Here is a 20,695-nt window from a genome sequence, read left to right on the forward strand (position 1 = left end):
ATTAGTCAAATATTTTTATTTAAGAAAACAAAACCCCCCTTTTTTTTGTCCTAGAAATGATAAAGTCAACTATAGCAATATGATCTAATCTGGAGATTCATGCCAGTACAAAGCTAAGTTGAGCATTATTTCAGCTTGTAATTATTTATCTAAAAGTATATTTTAAAACGACTAATAAAATACTTGTCTACTTTTCCAAGCACATGATCGTACACGAATCCCATTCTTCTAACCACTCTTTGATTTCATTTCCTCAACAGCGTAAATCAAAATCAATTAATGAGTCATGCATCTTTATTTAATCAAATGACTAGTTTGCCGACTTAATATAGTGTAGTTTATTTCTTAAGTATCCGAGATAAGTTCATATGCTGATATACCTCATATATTAAGAACATGAAAGATAGTGGTTTAGTTAGAGTAATTTATCCTTTTTGAATCATAGGAAATAATATTGTCATCATGTATTGCGTTATGGCCAAAATTAAGAAAAATTGATGTATTTGTGAGTCATATTCCTATTTCTATTCATCTAAGGATTCTTAATTTGATCAATAACCAGTGTGTGGCTTGATCTTTGCTCCGGGTGATACTTTGTGTAATTTCATTTTTATATTAGATGGTTTAAATTACTTGTTATTTATTTTATTGTGAATAAATTAGAATACAATGAGAATAATAAATTATTGTGGATTTTTTTTTTTATTTTTTTTATATTCTATACATGCATGTATACATATTTAAATGTAGATTAATAAAGCATGACTTATTTTTAGGTAAGATGGTGATGTTGTGGTTTTCATTTGAGGAGGTTTAGTGTTCAAACCTCTTTAAATGCATTTTTATGTTACATTTTCTTGAAATAAAGACTATTGAATGACAATGTGGCATGATGGTTGTGTAAGAAGGGTACACATGGCACATAAACATTTTTAAGTATGCCTTTTAATATATAGTAAATATATTTATGTTATACTTCGGTATTGATACTTTGTTTGCCATCATGGATTACTTCATCAGTGTTTGACAGGTTAATTTATTTGTGTTTGAGAGGTTAATTTATCAAGGGTGTTAGAGAGGTTACTTCGTTAGTGTTATATGGATTACTATGTTCTTTTACAAGCAGCCACATGATGTGGCCAGTCGCGCAAAAAATGCTCTATGCTTTAATTACTTAATTTTTTTCATTCATCATTCTCTTCTAATAACTTAAAAAATTTTGTGGCTTAGTATATCTACTGATTGTAACCTAATTCAGATGGAAACTTATCCAAACTCCAAACTATTTCTGATGCTATTCTGGAAGATAAACCTCCCTAACTCCTTCTCTGTACTATTAACTTTTAAGTAATGCCATTCCCAGCTTGCATAAAAAAAACAAATAAATAAAAAGATTTACCCTTGTTAATGTACATTTTATACCATTAATATATGTATTTATTTATATTTAATTTACTAAAAAGGTATAAAATGTTAATGTTTTAAAAATATATAGAAAACAGTTCTAATAAGATCAAACATTATTACGTTATTTCTAACTCTTAAATAACAAAGGATGGTCATGAGAATACGTGTAAATAGGGTAAAATTTTATATAATGTGAACAAAAGAGAACATAGTAAGTATTATTTAAGACTATGACCTAATAATCTATATTATATAAATAAGCTAAGGCCAACTGTTGTGGTTTCCACTTTAAATTATCTTAATACCCTTCCTCAATTTTGATTAAACACTATTTGGTTGGATAGTTAATTACCTCGTAAATTATTATTTAAAAATCAGATAAAGAAAAAAAAAACAAATCATTGTCATTAAGTTATTGTGTATTAATCGCGCGAATTTACAATTTTTGAAAACTATACTATTGAAAACCACTAGCACAGAAAAGCTCATTTGCGTCGGTCATTTAGGGGGTATTTGCGTCGGTTGTACAACCGACGAAAAAGAGTCATATTCCTGCCAAAAACGGGCTATTTTTGGTGGGAAATAAGGCCCATTTGAGTCGGTTGTAGGCAAAGAACCCACTACTAGAAATAGGCCGATTTTCGACGGACCAGAATTTCCGTAGGAATTTTTGAATTTTTCGAGGAAATTTAATTCGTTGGAAAATTCCGTCGGAATACCAACTTTCCGCCGGAATATCCCTCGTAAATGTTCCGACGGAATTAATTACTGTCGGAAGTACTAAGTTCCGACAGAAATTAATTCCGTCGGAACTAATAAAAAAAAAACAATGCATCTCTGACTTCTGGGTTTTTTCGAAATAGAAATAGAAAAGGGAAAGGGAAAGAGAAAGAGGAAGAGGAAGAGGAAGAGGAAGAGAAAGAGGAAGAGAAAGAGAGGACCACCAGATCCACCGCCGCAACCACCGTCCCTACACCGCCGTTATTCCAAGGCCGCCGTTGGGTAAGTGTAGTGCATTTTTTTTAATTTAATTATTTTCGGTCGGATCCCTAACTGGAACCACCATGTCTACAGCCACCCTCGTTCCTCCTTCATCGGTGCGACCAAAACCACTTGCTGCCGCCCCTGACGCCGCCGCGAGTTAGTGTTGTTGTTGTTGTTTTTTTTTTTTTTTTAATTTTTTAAAAGTACCACTTAACCCTAATTGTACTACCTCTTCGCAGCCACCACCGACGCCACCTCCACCAAGCTACCTTCTCCCCTCCGTCGCTGTGACCAGAATGACCCTTTCCCCCTACTGAAAGTTCCGGCAAGTCCACGTTATCAAAGTCCATTTACTATTTTAATTTTATCTTTTGTCTTGTATAGAAATTTTCATCCTATCCAGCTGTATATGATTAATAAAGAAAGATGTGTAAACTTTATTAATTATAATTATAAATTTAGTTAGTACGGTTAATTTAATATATATTCTTTACGTGCCAACCCATCATTATGTACAACATTAATTATGTACTACCCCAATTGCAAATCCCAACCCTTAACATATTGTGAGAGATCCAATGGTCACGAAATTTTGGCATCAAGCACGACTATTATCCAAGACCAGCATAAGTTCTTTTAAGGCATTTTAATTTGTCCTAACTCTTGAGTAATATTTTAGCATATAATCTCTATAAAGGAATGAAAGTACCTTATATATTTCTTCATGACTGGATCCGAATCTTTTAACAAGTTCGATCATTTTTTATTCTAAATTAAAAGAGCATGTGTTGTATGATAACAATATAAATTTAAAGATCGTATATATTTCAAGACCACAGAACATATCATTCAAAATCAAAGTGCACAATTTGTTAGTTTGACTAGGTGCACCATAAGCATTGTGCATTTGGGTGAAACAAATAATATGGCTTTAAAAGGTACTATACATCTCCACTCACATCCATCTTTTAAGATATCATCTCCTCTCACTATATATTCTGCTGCATTTCTCAGCTTTTGTAATACTGTAAGCTACCTCTTCAATTATCTCAACAACTGACGTGTATAGTCATGCTTAATTAATTAAATTTCGAAGTAGATGGGTATGCAAAATGGATAATAGAATAATAGCAATTTGGTACGCAGTAGTTGTAACCTTAAATCTTGATTATAATATTTTTATTTAAGAAACACCTCCCCCCCCCCCCCCCCCTTTTTATCCTTGAAATGATAAAGTCAACTATTGCAATATGATCTAATCTGGAGATTCATGCCAGTACAAAGCTAAGTTGAGCATTATTTCAGCTTGTAATTATTTATCTGAAAGTATATTTTAAAACGACTAATAAAATACTTGTCTACTTTTCCAAGCACATGATCGTACACGAATCCCATTCTTCTAACCACTCTTTGATTTCATTTCCTCAACAACGTAAATCAAAATCAATTATTAATGAGTTATGCATCATTATTTAATCAAATGACTAGTTTGCCGACTTAATATAGTGTAGTTTATTTCTTAAGTATCCGAGATAAATTCATATGCTGATACCTCATGTATTTAATGTGCAGTGACTGAAGTCTTTGGCTTACAAAGTTTTTAAAATCCATAATATAGTCCCTCCATTTTGCTTAGATACTACACTTTTGTCTAAAACGCAACACTTTATTAATTAAATATAAGTATAATATAAAAACAGCAAATTTTGTGCAATTGCATTCCCTCTCTTACAACCTAGGATCAGCATTACATAAATACTACATACCTTGCAATCCTGGCCATACAACTGTCCTTAAGGAAATAATCAAGACATAGCAAGATTGCTAAAAGACGACACAAGCAAAACAACAAAAGACGAAATAAAAAACTATTCTGATGAAATTTGCAAATAAGTAGGTTTAGGGCATGCTTGGGATGAGGGTAATGTATTATTAGGGTAATAAAAGTCAAATTTAAGAACATGAATGTAAATCTAAGGGAAAATGATAAAGTGATAATGTGTTTGCAAGTTGATTATATATTAATGGTGTGGTGGGAGGTAGAAGAAGGGGAACTATTATCCTCATTTTGGGGGTAATAGTTACTCACCCTCCCTCTAGTGTAACTATTTCCCCCAAAATGAGAGTAATAGTTTCCATTTATTTACTTCCCAACAAACCATCACTACATAATCCACTTGCAATCACACTACCACTCTCTCATTTTTCCTTGTATTCACATTCATTTTCTTATTTTTGACTTCTGTTACCCTAATAATATATTACCCTCATCCCAAGCAAGCCCTTAGCCTTGAAATTGGGTGCAAATTTCTTCGGTAAGCTTGCTCTCTAATTTTTTTTTCTTTTTTATATTATATTTTAATTGTCTTTTTGAAAGAAAGCTCTTCAATGGTTTATAACTAAAACGTACTCGTGCTAAAACACAGAATATATATATTCTATGCGACAAAATATAATCTTTAAAATTATTGCTATGGATAGGTAGTTATGGGTAGTCTTTAAAAAACACAGTAACTGGTAATACACACATATATTTAAAAACACAGTAATCAGGATAATGTGAGAACCTAGGTCTATAATAGGAACTAGGAACTCATCTGGACCGTTGATCGCGCTTAATCTAATGGCTCATCACATTCCACCCACCTCATTAATGGCATTTTTGTAATTTACGCGTTGAATGACCTTCGTCCTAACTCATGCGCTGTTCATTTTCTTTCTCTCTCTTCTTCCGCATTTTCTCTCTCTTGAATTTGTTTTCTCACTCCTCCTGCAAACTCTCTCCTGCGAATATTGCGATCACTGAGCTCTTTGCAAGTTCTCTTCTCAAATTCGTAACTTTTCAGCTTTGCTCATTATTCTAGCAAAATTATGGGCAGGTAAGTTGATTTGATTTCATCATCATTATTTTCTTTGATAATTCGAATTTGAAACAAGTTTTTTGCGATTAAGGGTTTTCTCGATTATTTGTTTGAGTCGTTGTGATTTCTATTGATATATTAGGGATTATATAATTATATGTTTGCATATTTACGATTTTGATTGTTGAAATTATAGTTATTTCAATTCTTTATTTTAAAATTATAATTTCAATTGCTAAAATTACTACAATTTCTTTGTGTTTGTGTTTTTAGGCAATTTTTTAGGATTTTCATTTTTCTTTATTTTAATTAGGGTAGTTGCTGCATTTTTAATTTAGTTGCTCAATGATTTTTGTCGTAGGAGATAAAGTATATGAATACTAAAGTGACGTTTTTTTTTTTGTTGGGATTTAGCTAGAGCTTTAGATTGAGTTTTACATGTTTGATGAAATGCTTGAAAGAAGAAAGACTATAATATGATGATGAATTGGTGGAGCTCTGTTAGGAGGAGGTGTTAGGCTACCTGTGGACTGAGAAACCGCTGGTAGTAATGGCAATTGGGGTTGTTGTAATTGTTGGGTTTGCAGTACTTTTATCTCTTGTATATTTCCTTGAATTTGTCATCGATTCAACCTTGTGCTATACTATTCTAAACTCAATCGCTAGAGTTATAACCATTATTGTATTAATTTATAGGAGGCTGCTGGGTAAAGATTTGTCGGGCTTGAGCATGAAAGAATAGAAGCTACTGGAAAAGCAACTCAATGTAAGCCTGCTACACATAAATGCTAAGAAGGTGGCTTTAATTTTGTGGTGCCTTTTGTTTATTTCTGTCCTCTATTTGAGACTACTCGTATTATTGTTCGACAAGCACCCACATTAATAGAATTTTATGTGAATATTTGCTACTGCAGGACCAATTACTTATGTTGTTATATAACACCATCTTAATTGCTTAATGTATGTATATGTGTGCACTCGTCCGCGTGTTAGTGTGCAATTGTTGGGCATTGCAATTGTTGAGTTGTTACTTTTGAGCTTAAATTATTTATTTCCGAGGTTATTGTAATGATTAAGTTTCGTACATTGTTGTGTGGTGTTGATGTTAATGGTTGCGTGGAGAGTTGTGTGTGATTGCTGTTTGGTACTAGCAGCAAGGGTATTGCAGATTTTTGTTGTGGTGCTATTTGTGGTGCTATGTCGTTTAATATTCGTAATCATTTTCTCTGTACAATAATTGGTATTTGGTACTACTTAAATAGACTGATAGCACTAACCTATTAACTCAATTGGTAAAGCATTGTGCAAATGCACAAAGGATGTGGGTTCGAATCCCACGTAGGTTCATTTGTATTTACTTTAAGAAATATTTTATTTACTTCAACTTATTTTGTATCTACTTTTATTACTTAGAAACTCAAGCTCACTTATCCAAGGATTAAAGGTATGACAGAAGGTTTTATAATCTTATACTACGTATTTAAGCATTCATAGCAATTAGACTGTCAATAAGCATTTCTTCCTAGCAATTTCCTGATTTTAGAAGTAGAGAAGGTGAATTTCATTTCTATTACTTTAATAAATATTTTATTTACTTTAACTTATTTCATCTGGTCTTAGCAACTGATTTTGAAGTTGCTGATGTTGTCTTTGCTTATTTTATTATTGTCAACTTTATATACACTAGCTTACTAGCTCAAGAGGTAGAGTATTGTGCAAATGCACAAAAGATGTGGGTTCGAATCCCACGTAGGTTCATTTGTATTTACTTTAAGAGATATTTTATTTACTTCAACTTATTTTGTATCTACTTTTATTACTTACAAACTTTAGCTCACTTATCCAAGGATTAAAGGTATGATAGAAGGTTCTATCACTTATACTAGATATTTAAGCATTCATTAGCAATTAGAGATTGTCAATAAGCATTTCTTCATAGCAATTTCCTTATTTTAGAAGTAGAGAAGGTAAATTTCATTTCTATTTACTTTAATAAATATTTTATTTACTTTAACTTATTTTGTATCTACTTTTATTACTAGAAGCTTAAGGTCACTTATCTAAGAATTAAAGACATAAACATGTTGGTAAACTAATACCCTGCCTTTTCTTTTTAGCAATGTGCACCCTAGACTGAATAGTGTGAGTAAATATAATTTACTTTTAAGTAAATACTATTTACTTTTGATTTACTTTTTAGCTATTTTGATATACTTTTGAGATGTTTTGAATTACTTTAGAATGTTTTGTATTTACTTTTAGAGGTAACCTATGTAGGAATCGAACCTACATCTCTATGCATCCGCATAGTGCTCTTCCACTTGAGCTAATAGGTTTACTTTAGAGTCTTTTTTATTCACTTTAAATACTTTTTTATTTACTTTAGACAACTACTATAGGAAGCTACATTTTCCAACCTTATTCATCTTTTGTAATTTCAAACCCAATGTAAACCCATTCCCCGCCTTTGCTTTAGGGATTTGTTAAACATCGCCCGCAAATCTCCACATAAAGCCCACAAAATTCACTTGATTTGACAATATTACCCTTGACCTAAAAAAAACACTCACACTCTCATCACTCACACTCTCATCGCTCATCTTCTTTCAACATCTCAAAAAAAAAAAAAATATTCAAACAACGGCAATGTCGAGGCGGCAAGGCAAGGAATTGGCGGCGGCGGCGGAGGGAAGGAGGTCTCAAGGAGGCAAGGTACAATTTGTTAAAAAAAAAAGGGAAAACCGCCGTGACGGAGGAGGGGCGCCTTGGCCGGACGCCCAGCCAGCGGTGGTGGCGCCAGCTGCAGACGCCGCAACCAGTAGGCTGGCGCCTGGGCTGGACGACATAGCCACGGTTGTGGCGTTTATTCAAAGCGCTGCAGCTGTGGCTATGGCGTCCAGCCTAGGCGCCAGCCCACTGGTTGCGGCGTCTGCAGCTGGCGCCACCACCGCTGGCTCGGCGTCCAGCCAAGGCGCCCCCCCCTTTTTTTTATATTTGTATTAAAATATTATTTTTTTTTTGTGTAATATCTTTTTTAATTGTTTTTATATTTTGTTGTTTATTTTTATAAATTTTATCAATTTTGTTGTATTTTTTCTATGTTTATATTTTGTTTACAATTATTTGTTTGTTTTATTTGTACATTTTAAAAATACAACTATTTTTTCTATGTTTATATTTTTTCTATGTTTATATTTTGTTTACAATTATTTGTTTGTTTTATTTGTACATTTTTATTTTTATTCTCAATTTCAATTTGTTAGTACATTTTTTTGTTCATTTGATATTGTTTTTGGTTAGTTAATTTATTTTAATTTTTATTATTGATATTGTTTTTGGTTAGTTAATTTATTTTAATTGGGAATGAATTATTTATGTTTATATATATTCTTATGTGTTGGTTTTATTTCCTTTCTTAGTGTATTTTTTATTCTATTATTTTTATTTAAGTGTTTTGTTAATTTCTTTATTATGTTAATTTGTTAGTATGTTTTTAGTTTATTTGATTTGGGTAGTGGTAGCTATTTTTCGTATAATTTTTTGTATGTTTATATATTTTTAAGTTTTTTGTAGAATTCACTGCGTCGTCATGGTGCGGGGAAGAATGTAGAGCTTCTTAGTAGAAGCTATTCAGTGGAGAGGTCGGGGCATAAACATGTTAGATCCCGTGGTATTTTGGCCTCCGCTCGTAGAGAGCGGATCCACCGTCGGGATGAGGATGACGATGACGATGATGATGCTGAGGAGGGTGACCAAGAGGAGCAGGAGGAGGGCGCGGATGAGGATGAGGATGTGGACGATGGCAGTGGACCGTATGATGATTACGGTCCATTCAGTCAGAGGGTTGATGACATGTACGAGACACATATGGTGGAGGTGCGTAAGGGTAGGGGTGGTAGGTTTGTTAATAGATCTGGCACTTCATCTGCGTCCACTGTATCTGGGGCAAGCAAGAAACGGTCGAGGGTCGTTAATGATTCTTGGGTTGTTAGGAGTGAGGTGCCCGGTGGGCCTGTTGACGGGAGTGTGATTCCTAGCTTTCTAGGACACATAGCTGCCCGTATTTGGGAGGACCAGGAGAGGCCTTCAGTTACGGGGTTGTTGAAATATCATACCCGGGAAAAGACTTGTAGCTTTTTGCGTACATGGGCTGAGGCTTGGCCGGCGGAGAGCGAGATGTTCGAGCGACTGGAGGGCACTGGGGTGAATCACGTTCCTGTCACCATGCACGATAAGATTGACAGTATGCTGATCACGGCTTTCATTGAGCGATGGCAGCCGGATACAAACTCTTTCCACCTTCCGTTCGGTGAGATGACGATCATGTTACATGACGTCGAGGCCATTATGGGGATTCGTGTTGAGGGTAAACGACTTTGTGCTGTGGCTGATGCGGATCAGGCAGATTTGTTGGCGGAGTTGTTGGCGGTGGACAGGGCTGCACTGTACACCGAGGCGCTTGGTGTTTGGGAACACGGCGGTGTGAAGATAGCATCCGTGTTGCAGCGGTGTTTGTACCCCAGTGCACGTAGGACGCACGACGCACAGCTGAGTGCTTATGTTTTTCTACTCCTCGGATGTACCTTGTTTCCGGATAAGAGCGGCGGAAAAAAGCTCAGGCCACGCAACATAGTAGAGGCGTGTGACCCCGACAGTGTAGGCCAGTTTTCCTGGGGATTGGCTACGTTGGCGTATTTGTATCGCCAACTAGGATTTGCGAGTCGGGCTGACGCGGCAGGTATCACTGGGTGTCTGACTCTATTGCAGACCTGGATATACGAGTACTTTCCTGCATTGCGACCACATCGTGACCCGGTTCCTATTGATGAGGGGATGCCGCGTGCTTGTGCGTGGAGTCCACGCTCGGAGAAGAAGTCCGTTGACCGCCTCCGATCGATACGGTTATTGCTGGAGAGGCTGTCCCCCTTAGAGGTAACGTTTATAAATTGTTTCTACATTTTATTATTTGCACATATTATATTCATGTTATTAAATTTTAAAACTATGTGCAGGTGAACTGGATGCCTTTCGGCCCGAACCCTAGTGTTAGGGTACCCAGGACCCTGTACACGGGACTCATTCAGTATCGTGAGATTGTCGAGGCGTACATGCCCCAGCGTTGTCTTCGCCAGCTTGGATTTGTCCAAGTTGTCCCTCCTCCCCTGGCATGCCCGATGAAGGCGGTCCGACCTGCATCGTCGAGGGACTACGTCGTGCAATGGCTGGATATCATGACCGGGACGTGGGACCAGTTTCCGATGGTGGCCCGCTTATGGACTGCGGAGTTGCAGCGGCCGCCCTCTGGGGTTCCTCCCATGTGTGACCATTACTACATGGAATGGTTCAACCGGTATTCGCACCCGAGGTTGATCACAGATCTCGACCACAGCGATGATGATTATGTGCCACCGCCTACTGCCACGGAAGCGGTATGTCTCATATTATATTTATCGTTGTCTTTTAATTAAGTTTTATATGTTGTTATTGTATTTCATCTTTTATTTTTTGTTGTATGCAGTGGATGGGAAAGATAATGCAAGACGTACAGAAACTCTCTCTTGAGAAGGACAGCATGAGTGCAACAGTGAGAGCTGTTGTTGATAGTCTGGAACAGACCCTTGCGCAGTGGGAGTCGTCGTTGAGGAGGGATTACTGATGGTTTTGTCATTTTATTTATAGAGCACTTTAAATATTATCGTTTTAATTTATTAAATTGGACATTATGTTGTAAGTTTGTAACATTTTAGATTGTTCTTTTAGCTTCCAACTTAAACATATTATCATTGCTGTTTTTAAATTTTGATATAACCGTTCGTGGATCCGCGCAACTTACCCATGCAACATATAGAATGCAGTAAGCAATACAATATAAAAGATTAATGTTCTCATTAAAAGAGCAACGTACAAATAAGATTACATAGGAAGAATGTAAACATGAAAAACTAAAATGCAGCTAGGGTGTTCCATTCGTGGATCCGGTCATGATATAGCGCATCCCAACCCTCTACGCTCGCTGTGCGAATGGTGTACCACCGAGGTATAATCGGTGGCACTGGAAAATCGGATGACATGTCTAGTCGGATGAAATGTCTGTATGACGACCCAAGAAACGCAATAGCTACCTCTTTGACCGGTGTGGTGACAGTGTCACGCGACCGCCAAGGGAGAACCGTGGTACAAGGATAATAAGCTTGACTATGCACTCCCAGGCCGAAATGCATGACTGCGCATTTGTAAATGTTTGCAACGGCAAACAGATCTAGGGGCGCGTCAAAATAATGATTTTGGCCGCAAGGTCCACCTCCCCACCGGATACGCCGCAGAGCGCCATCCAAGTCATCCTGGTACGCATTTGTAAAAGTTCTGGTTCGTTGGAGTCATCCCCATGATCTCAACCAGTGGGAACTTGTACTTGTTTGTCTTGTACGTTGAGTCGATCAAAATCACAAATGGCCAAGACTTGATCATATCAGCACAATCAGGATGCACAAGGAAAAGATGAGTCACCTCCGCTGTATCTTCATCAGAATCAAACCAGAACAGGTAACCACGTGATTGTGCCTGGTGTAGCAGCTGCTGTATAGGGTTCCTTCCCTCTGACCGTTCAAACCTGAGTTGCTGTCTGACGTTGTAGATGTGTCTTCGGTTTGGATGGTCTTCTGGAAATTTCTCTAACACAGATGCTAATATTTTAGCAGGCTTGACTTGAGCATCACTCATTTCTTTCACAACTAGTTTCGCAGCAGGACTTAAGCCGCTCAGCTATCGATGACCCTCTTCATATACTATCATCTCATGGTTGTGATACCCCCATTTAGAGTAACCAATCACTTCCCAACCGTCACGACTCCGTAGTTGTCGAACCTTTACTCTGAACTCACACCCACAACCTTTCCGCTTTGTATCAAACCGAGTGGCTGTACGAAAATCTCTTTCTTCTCTTTTGCGATAACGGTCACATCTCAAAATGCGATCCATTCTACCATCCCGTTGAGATTTATGAGTTACTACTACCAAGCAAAATCCAGCTGCAATTGCAACCTGTTTTGCCTAATCAATCGCCTGTTGAGCTTCTTCGAATGAACCATCATGTCCAAATATCCCACTGTAATCATTTCCGTCTCCACCATAATCCTGCATCAATTATATATTATAATAAATACATTTAACGGATAATACATTTAATTTCTATATTTACACAGAATTAACACAAAAAAGGCATAATTATGTATAATCAAACTTAATTTTTATAAAAACCGAATTCGAATTTTCAAACTAAATTTAAAAATATACCATTTCGAATTTTCAAACTTAATTTTAAAAAAACCTATTTCGAATTTTCAAAATTAATTTTTAAAAAACCCATTTTGAATTTTTTTAAAAAATCATTTTCGATTTTTTTTTAAAAAAAATAAATAAATAAATAAAAAACAACAACAAAATCAAAAAAGAAAAAAAAAATTATTATATAAAGGTGGCGTCTGCCAGGGCTGGACTGGCGCCTGGCAGGGCCGCCTCAGCTAGTAGAGTGGCGCCTGGCCAGGACGCCTGGTGGTCTGGGCGTCTGGGTTGGACGCCACTGTGGTGGTTCTGGCGTCTGGCTTGGACGTCCAGGCTACGGTTTGGGCGTCCATCCTAGGCGCCGGAGCCACTCCGACGGTAAACCGTGAATTTTAACGGTGACTTACCTCGTTTTCCGTCGACGACGACGTACCTCCGGCGTCCCCCGCATCTCAGGCCTGCCCTCAGGTCTCCCCCGGCGAGCCAGTACGGCTCCACATTTTTTAAACCGAGATTATTTCAATTTTAGAAAATGGGCATAATGGTCACACCAAGTCATACTTGTGGGCTTTATATGGTAATTTGCGGGCGATGTTTAGCGATTCACTTGCTTTATTGCACGCCATGGGACTTGGGTGAGCAAAGCATAGCAGCATCACATAATAGCTCCACCCAAACCTTGCTTGTTATCTCCCATTGAATTCCACCGAATGTTTTTAGATGCTTTGTGAGAAGACAAGCATCTAGAGCAATTCCAGTTCCTGCAATTCCAGTTCACCTCATCTGTTTTTGATTTATTTACTTTTGAGTGTTTTTTATTTACTTTTGAGTTTTTTTTATTTACTTCAATGCTGTTTAATTTACTTTAAGCGTTTTTCATTTAGTTTTAGAGACAACCTATGTAGGAATTGAACCTACATCCCCTATGCATTTGCATAGTGCTCTACCACTTGAGCTAATAGGTTTTAGTACACCTAGTAACAATATAAAGCATAATCGATAATCTCATTTAACTTTTTTTTTTATAGTAAAATGACCATTAATTTTTCTAGCTTCTTCTTGCTCTAGAGCTTCTTTTTTGCTCTGGAGCTTCAATGCTTTCCTCAGCTGCTGGAGCATCATCCTCATTGCTTGTTTGAGCATCATCAGCTTGAGCCTCACTGCTCCCAACAGCTGGAGCAGAGGGTGCGAGCTTCACTGCTATCTTCTACAGCAGCAGGTGCTTCTTTAGTTTTCTCGGGAGCAGCTTCTGCTGCAGTCTCAACCTTTGCTAATTCAACAGATTTTCAGTCAACAGGCTTCTCATCTTTTGGCAAAGAATTTTCCTGAGTTCAACAGCAGCAGGAAAAACATTTTAAATTCAAACAAACATGTACAGAAGAACTGCTAGATTGCAGATTTTCATCACATTCAAATCCCAAACTGAAACATGTAGCTAAAAACCACTCCAATTTTTCTGATTTGCACCGCCAATCATAATTCCTACAAGTGAAGCATTCCCTTAAGACTATGAAACTAAATTCTATAATACCATATAATACACATTCCTTTCATTTAGACAACTCTCTCAATCTTTCATTACACAACTGGGCGATTTTTAGGGCTCAATACTCTATGTCTTCCAATCACTCTAAACCATGCTAAGATATAGCCTTAATCATGTGTGTGAAAGAGAGATGTTAAATAGGAGAGTAGAAAACTCAGATCAAGTTGTAATCAAATTATAAAAACAAATTAAACAAAACGGATAGCCATACTAAATTAGAGTTGCCAGGAGAGAATGCATATCACAATACTTATTTCATATTCAAAGATGCAGAGTGAATTAGATGTAAAGCAAAAACAAAACAAAAAACAATAAGAATATGAAATGAACATCATAGTTGTGCCTTGAACTCAATCTGCATAGTAGGTAGCATAAAAAATTTGAAAACAGAATCCGAATGCAGAGATTCAAAATGAACATGATATCATTTGTTTTTCATAAAATCTAGAATGACAGGTAAGAGGAAAGCCGTTACTAGAGTGAGTGGAGTTAATATAAGCCCAATTTGGTACCTCACAAACTCTTTTTTTTAACACAAAAGAGGATTAAGTGGTAAGACCACTCCTAGAATAGAAAAGATTACAGAAAGACAAAGAAAGCAAGAAATAACTAAAAATAAAGTTGCTGACAAAATGCCGAGTGAAGGTGACAGTTGAAGCAAAAGTTTGGCGAGGAACAACATCAAAGAAGCCTTGATCAAGCAGCTTCAAGATCTGGAATTTTAGCAGTGCAAGTGTCAAACATCTCATTAGGAGGACAAATATGGAACATTCTTACCTGAGGTTGACATCTTCCAAGAGCAGCTAGCTGGTGAGCCAAATGGTTGACTACCCTCCCAGCATGGAGAATAGTAACAGACGAGTTTCGTTGGAGAAGATGAGCAACGTCCCTGATAATGTTCTACAATTTATTGTTGGTTTGATATCCGGGTCAAGAACAATCCTCTTCTTAGTGTCAAAATAATTTAAATCTTGTATATCACCAAGTATATAGTATGATAAACCTCAAGGAGCGATAGGAAAATGCTTCTGACATAGAAGGTTTCCCTTCCAATGATTAAGCAGCTTCCCCAACAACAGGAACTTGCATGAAAAGGTACTGCAATCACAAAAATTCAAGAATCAGAAGCTCTATACCCGACAGATTAGATCTTAAAGAAACGTATATATATACTAGTTTATGTACCTCAAAAGATTTGCCAGATTTTTCAAACTCAAGCATGCTGAGAGCGACCTCACAACTCTTTGAGACTAGAGGCTCGGGGTCCTTGGCGAATTCCTCACACCCAAATTAGGCTAGCCTATGCTTACTTTAAGAGAGGATTCGTATACTTATGCATATAGTTTACTTTTATGAGATATATACTTTCATGGACACAGGTACGAGACGCAACACAAGAACATTGTACATGAAGAAAGAAGAAAATAGCTTAAATTAGCAACTAGGCTTGCGAACCTATATATATCTATTTTTGAAATTGATTAAATAGTAGGATTCATTGAGGCATTTTGTCAAACACTTAGTGTGCATTAAGAAATCAACAACAATAATTGAATAATCAAAATTAATTCAATGTAAAGTAAAAAAAAAAAAGAAGACAAATTCAGGCATGAAAATCTCACTAGTGTTTAGAATCGAGCTCCAAATCATAAGCTAAAAACATTCAAAAAATCATAACCCAGAGATACTTTCAGATCTAGGTGTTTAGTAATTCTAGCAAAAAAATTAATCGTATAATCATTCATAACCTCAAAAGCTCGAATTTCAATATAAAGAATCCTAAATTGACAAAATAATTAACGATTTACCATAGATAGTGAAATTGCAATTCGTGATTCAAAAAAGAGGAAAACAAACATCTTACTTCAGAAGCTGCTTCAATGGAGTAGAGAAAGCTCGAAATCCGCTTCAATGGATGTAGCCAGGAAGTTCGCTGCGCTTGAGGAGAGAGAAATGGCATAAAGTGCGCTTATTGTGAATTAATTTGGGCTGCTCATCAAGCGCGCATCTAAGTTAGATCCAACGGCGCATCTAAGTTAGATCCAACGGTCCTAATTAGTTCCTAGTTTCTATTATGCAAGAGGTTCTCATTATAACTCGATTCTATATATATATATATATATAAATTGAGGGTGTACAAAAATTGGACCGGACTTTAAACCCAACCTGAACCGGACCGGACCTGACCCGAACCTGTTGATTCAGGTCCGGTCCCGGTCCTTGAAAATAAGCGATTCCGGTTTTCCGGTCCGATCCGGGTAAAAACCGGAAAACCCCAGTCCGGACCTGAAACCCTGAAATTATAATTTTTTTTATATATATAAAACAACAAGTCAGCAGAACCCTAGATCTAATTTCAGAGTTGTAGTTCTCTTCTCAAATTCTCTCCTCTCCTCTCTCTTCTCAAACTCTAGATCTAATCTCCTCTCCTCGCCCAACACCGACAACCACCGCAGCAGCTAACACTGACAAGGCGACAACCACCCCAAGAAAACCACGGCATCAGCCATTACAGCAACTTCCGGCAAGAATCTTCCGGCAATTTGGCGTCAACCACAACAGCCGTTACCACCATTTGGCGTCGGAATCTTCCGGCAAGAAAACCATCGCAACACCCACTCCTTCTTCTCCTTCTCCTTCATCTCCAAGTGGGGCTTAATCATTCGCAAGAAGAAGGCAATGCAGCAAGCCAGCAAGTACAAGCTTAATCGTTTATTCGTGAGCTTTAATAAAAAATGATTTTATAATTTGGGGTTTTTTAAAAAGTACAGTGATTGATTCAAAGCTAAAAACTTTCAAAATGGTGGGTATTTTCTCTGAGATTTCTAGCAGTAAATCTGGGCATCGAAGAACTCAAAGCGCATTTGTGAGTAAAATTTACTTTCTGGGGTTGCATGATTTTTGTATATTTAGGAATTATTTGATTAAGAATTTTGTATGAATACTTTATGTGGACTGGTAAGTAGACCTAATCTGAATTGAATTGGTGAACTGTCTATTTTGTATGAATACTTTATGAATACTTTAGGAATTAAATTGATTTTATAATTTGGGGTTCTTTTATAAGTACAGTGATTGATTGTTGTATATTGTGTGTATTAAAGTGAACAATTTGGTTGAGTAGGGTTTTTTATTTTTGGTTGGAAATTGCTTGAAATTTTTATGTGTGATGTATATAACTGAGGTATTGATCAACCATTTGGATGAAGAAACATGGGTATCAATCCAAGATTAAATACAAAACAAGTCTGTTCAAGTCCAAACCTGGACCGGACCTGATTTTTCAGGTCTGACCCGGAACCGCACCTGTTGAATCAGGTCCGGTCTCCGGTCCTCAAAATTCACTGATTTAGGTCCCGGTCCAAACAGGTCCGGTCCAAGTCCGGTCCGGTTTTGGACCGGTGTACACCCCTATATGTAATGGGTTAAGCATCTTTAATCTTGAGTATTTGAGATAAAAAGATTGATTTTTTTTGTTTTTAAATTATTGAAGGATCAATTCTTATTATGGGAAAAAGTTTTCGATCATGAATTTATGATAGAGTATAAAACTTTTGGTTAAAATGATCTTCGAACATGGTATTAAGAGTCAGCATGCTTTTAAATGGAATATTTTGCGTAAATATGAGGGGATCCATATTGCATCCACTTTTGATTAAAATGGTCCTTTATTAATTGATTACTATGGACTATTACTCTACTTTCATTTTATATCGAGTAAGTGCATGAATTAAAGGTAACTAACTTTTACTCCTAAGGCCGGCTATTGGGTTGTTTGCACAACCCAATAACACATGGCCTCACATTATTTAGTGACTAATTATTTGTCAATGTATGTTGATTGAGTTGGTCAGGTCTATAATGTCAAAAGGATATACTTGTTTAGACATCTTGAATTCGATCCCTTTCTCCCCATTTATCATGTAATTTATTTAGTGGCACAGGGCTCTCAAAAGTTTTAAGTCGGACCATGTTTACTCCATACGTGTCCAAATAAAAGTCTCATTAACATATCTACTTTCAGATTTTTAATTATAATTAGCCTCATCTTAGGCTGGGATGTACGTAGTCCATAACTAAATGATCGACTACTCAACACATAAATTAAATTCTTGTTTATTAAGCACATTAAATGGGCGAGTAAATGTAAGATAAAAGGTACGGTATTGTCTGTATATATAGAACGTAATGATAAAACAAGCAGATAGGTGGGTATAAGAAAATAATTGATAGAGAAATACTTATAACAGTTATAAGCTTGAAGAAAATTAAGGTAAGCGGAAAAGGGTAAATGGTAAACTATACAGAGTATTTGATAAAAAAAACAAAATACAAAATAAGGTAAAAAAAAGTTGAACATTTAAGAATGAAGGGTGTAGGTAGTCAAGGTAGATAATGTAATTAATCACTCGTACAACTTCATGTTATATACTTCCTCAAAATATATATATATATATATATATATATAAACTGTCAAATTTAGTGGGTCTGAAAAGGTGAAATTATTGAGTCATTCTGTCAAAAAAAAAAAAAAAAAAAAAAAATTATTAAGCCATTCATTTCATTTTTTTTTTTTTTTTTACAACTAAGTCATTCATTTCTTAGCAGTACAAATGAATCATATTGGCATTCGACATTGTTTCAAAACTTGCTTTAATCACGTTAATATGTACAATTCTTGGAAAAATTCATTTTAACAATTGAAATTTCAGCGATTTACTCTCAATAATCCCAACTTTTGTTTATTTCTGAGTAATATGAACTTTGATATGTATTTTTCTCCATCATGCCAAATTATTGATGACCTGATGAAAATGTTATTTTTTTTAATACTACATGTCGCAATGTGATTGTTCTAAATTTTTTTAAAAAATAGAAAATACATAAAAAAAAAACAAAAACATAAGAAAAACCACCATCCTTCAGCCACCCCCCTCCTCTTCCCCCACCTCAACCCCAATCCCAACCACCATAAACTGGCGATCGACCCCCCTAACACCTAAAAACGGCCGGCCGCCATCTCCCCACCACCGATAACGGCTGACCGCCGCACCCTCAGCCCCCTAAACCACCCTCTCCCTTCCCCAAACCCACGAAACCACCCCCCTTCCCCCACCGTCAAAAACGCCAAAACCAATCATTTTGGTGGTGGGGGAAGGGAGGAGGGAAGTTTTCATCAATGGGAGAAGATAGGGGATGGTTTCGGGGGCTGGGGGTGGGGCGGCCGGCTGTTATCGGGGGTTGGGAGGTGGCGGCTGTCCGTTTTTAGTTGTTAGGGTGCCGACTGTCGATTTTAAGTGGTTGGGCTAGGGTTTGAAGGTGGGGAAGGGAGGGCGGTGGCTGAAGAGTGGTGGGTTTTTATTCTTTTTGTTTTTATTTTTTGAACCAATTACGTGTTGACACATTACCTTTTATAGCAGGTAATTGACTTTTTATTGACTGGTTGGGCCTGTTGGAAGAAAATACACATCAAAGTTCGTACTACTTAAGAATAAACGAAAGTTGGGATAATTAAGAACATATCGCTAAAAGTTCGGATTATTAAAGTGTATTTTTCCAACTTTTAAGAAAAAAAATCTTTCAATATTTGTTGTGTTAATCTCAATTTGTACATTCAAAATTTAAATTTTATAAATATTATTAAAGCATAACTAAAAATTAAACAATCTAATTAGGCATTGACTCGTGTCAAAAGGATGCATTTATTAAGAAAAGGCATAAGTATTAATAAGGTCATTTGATTCTGTGACAATGGCTCCATTCGAATACTGAAATGCTATTCGTCATTCCCAATTTACAGGGTGACGCTCCCATTTTAGGAGGAAATGACCTTTTTGCCCTTATGTGAATTTGGCCTATATATGGCTCCACCACATTGTCACTTGGCATTAAAAAATCCCGAGCCCACCACTTGCCTTAAAAAAATCCCGAGTCCACCACTTGGATTTAAAAAATCACACGCCCCAAAAATCCCGAGCTCACCACCAAAAATCTTAAACCGTTTACCGCAAAAAAAAAGCAAGGTGTAGCGACTAGTCTTGGACGATGAACGACGGCGACGATCATATGCCGGAGGCTTCGTCGGAAGAATATGTATGTCGCTAATTTTTTTTTTTTTTTTTGTGAAGTGGACATCCGCCTAATTTTTCCGAAAATATTAAGGAGGATCCGCCTGAAATTTCCGGATCCTCCACAGGAGATCCGAAAATTCTAGGCATATGTATACTTCCGCCTAGAATTTCCGGATCTCCTGTGGAGGATCCGGAAATTTTAGGCGGATCCTCCTTTATAATTCTGGAAAAATTAGGCGGATGTCCTTTTTTATTTTTTTTTTTGCTTATTGTATGTTATTGCTTATTATTATTATTATTATTATTATTATTATTATTATTATTGTTATGATTTTCATGGTTATTATTAATATTATTATTATTATTAATATTATTAATATTATTAATATTATTATTATTATTATTGTTGTTGTTGTTGTTGTTGTTTTTGTTATTATTGTAAAATTATTATGATTATTGTTATTGTTGTTGTTGTTTTTGTTATTATTGTAAAATTATTATGATTATTGTTATTGTTGCTGTTGTTACGATTATTATTATTATTA

At 36.3% G+C, this 20,695-nt stretch overlaps 2 long non-coding RNA genes across 3 annotated transcripts; one reads left to right on the forward strand and one right to left on the reverse strand.

Moving 5' to 3' along the window:
• Window positions 1–1,520: 1,520 nt before the first annotated feature.
• Window positions 1,521–3,025, forward strand: LOC110718440. Its single transcript, XR_002510911.1, has 3 exons — window positions 1,521–2,409; window positions 2,482–2,547; window positions 2,631–3,025. It is a non-coding gene; the product is annotated as an uncharacterized LOC110718440 (long non-coding RNA).
• A 10,078-nt stretch (window positions 3,026–13,103) lies between these two features.
• LOC110718791 lies at window positions 13,104–16,146 on the reverse strand. Of its 2 annotated transcripts, none has more exons than XR_002510976.1 (3): window positions 15,265–16,141; window positions 14,857–15,177; window positions 13,104–14,792 (listed from the first exon to the last, which is right to left on the reverse strand). It is a non-coding gene; the product is annotated as an uncharacterized LOC110718791 (long non-coding RNA). The 2 variants fall into 2 exon arrangements; XR_002510975.1 differs by having other exon boundaries at window positions 13,105–15,177; window positions 15,265–15,443; window positions 15,944–16,146.
• Window positions 16,147–20,695: the final 4,549 nt, after the last annotated feature.

This window comes from Chenopodium quinoa, unplaced genomic scaffold, assembly GCF_001683475.1.
Source record: "Chenopodium quinoa cultivar QQ74 unplaced genomic scaffold, ASM168347v1, whole genome shotgun sequence".
In the NCBI taxonomy this organism is placed as follows: domain Eukaryota; kingdom Viridiplantae; phylum Streptophyta; class Magnoliopsida; order Caryophyllales; family Amaranthaceae; genus Chenopodium; species Chenopodium quinoa.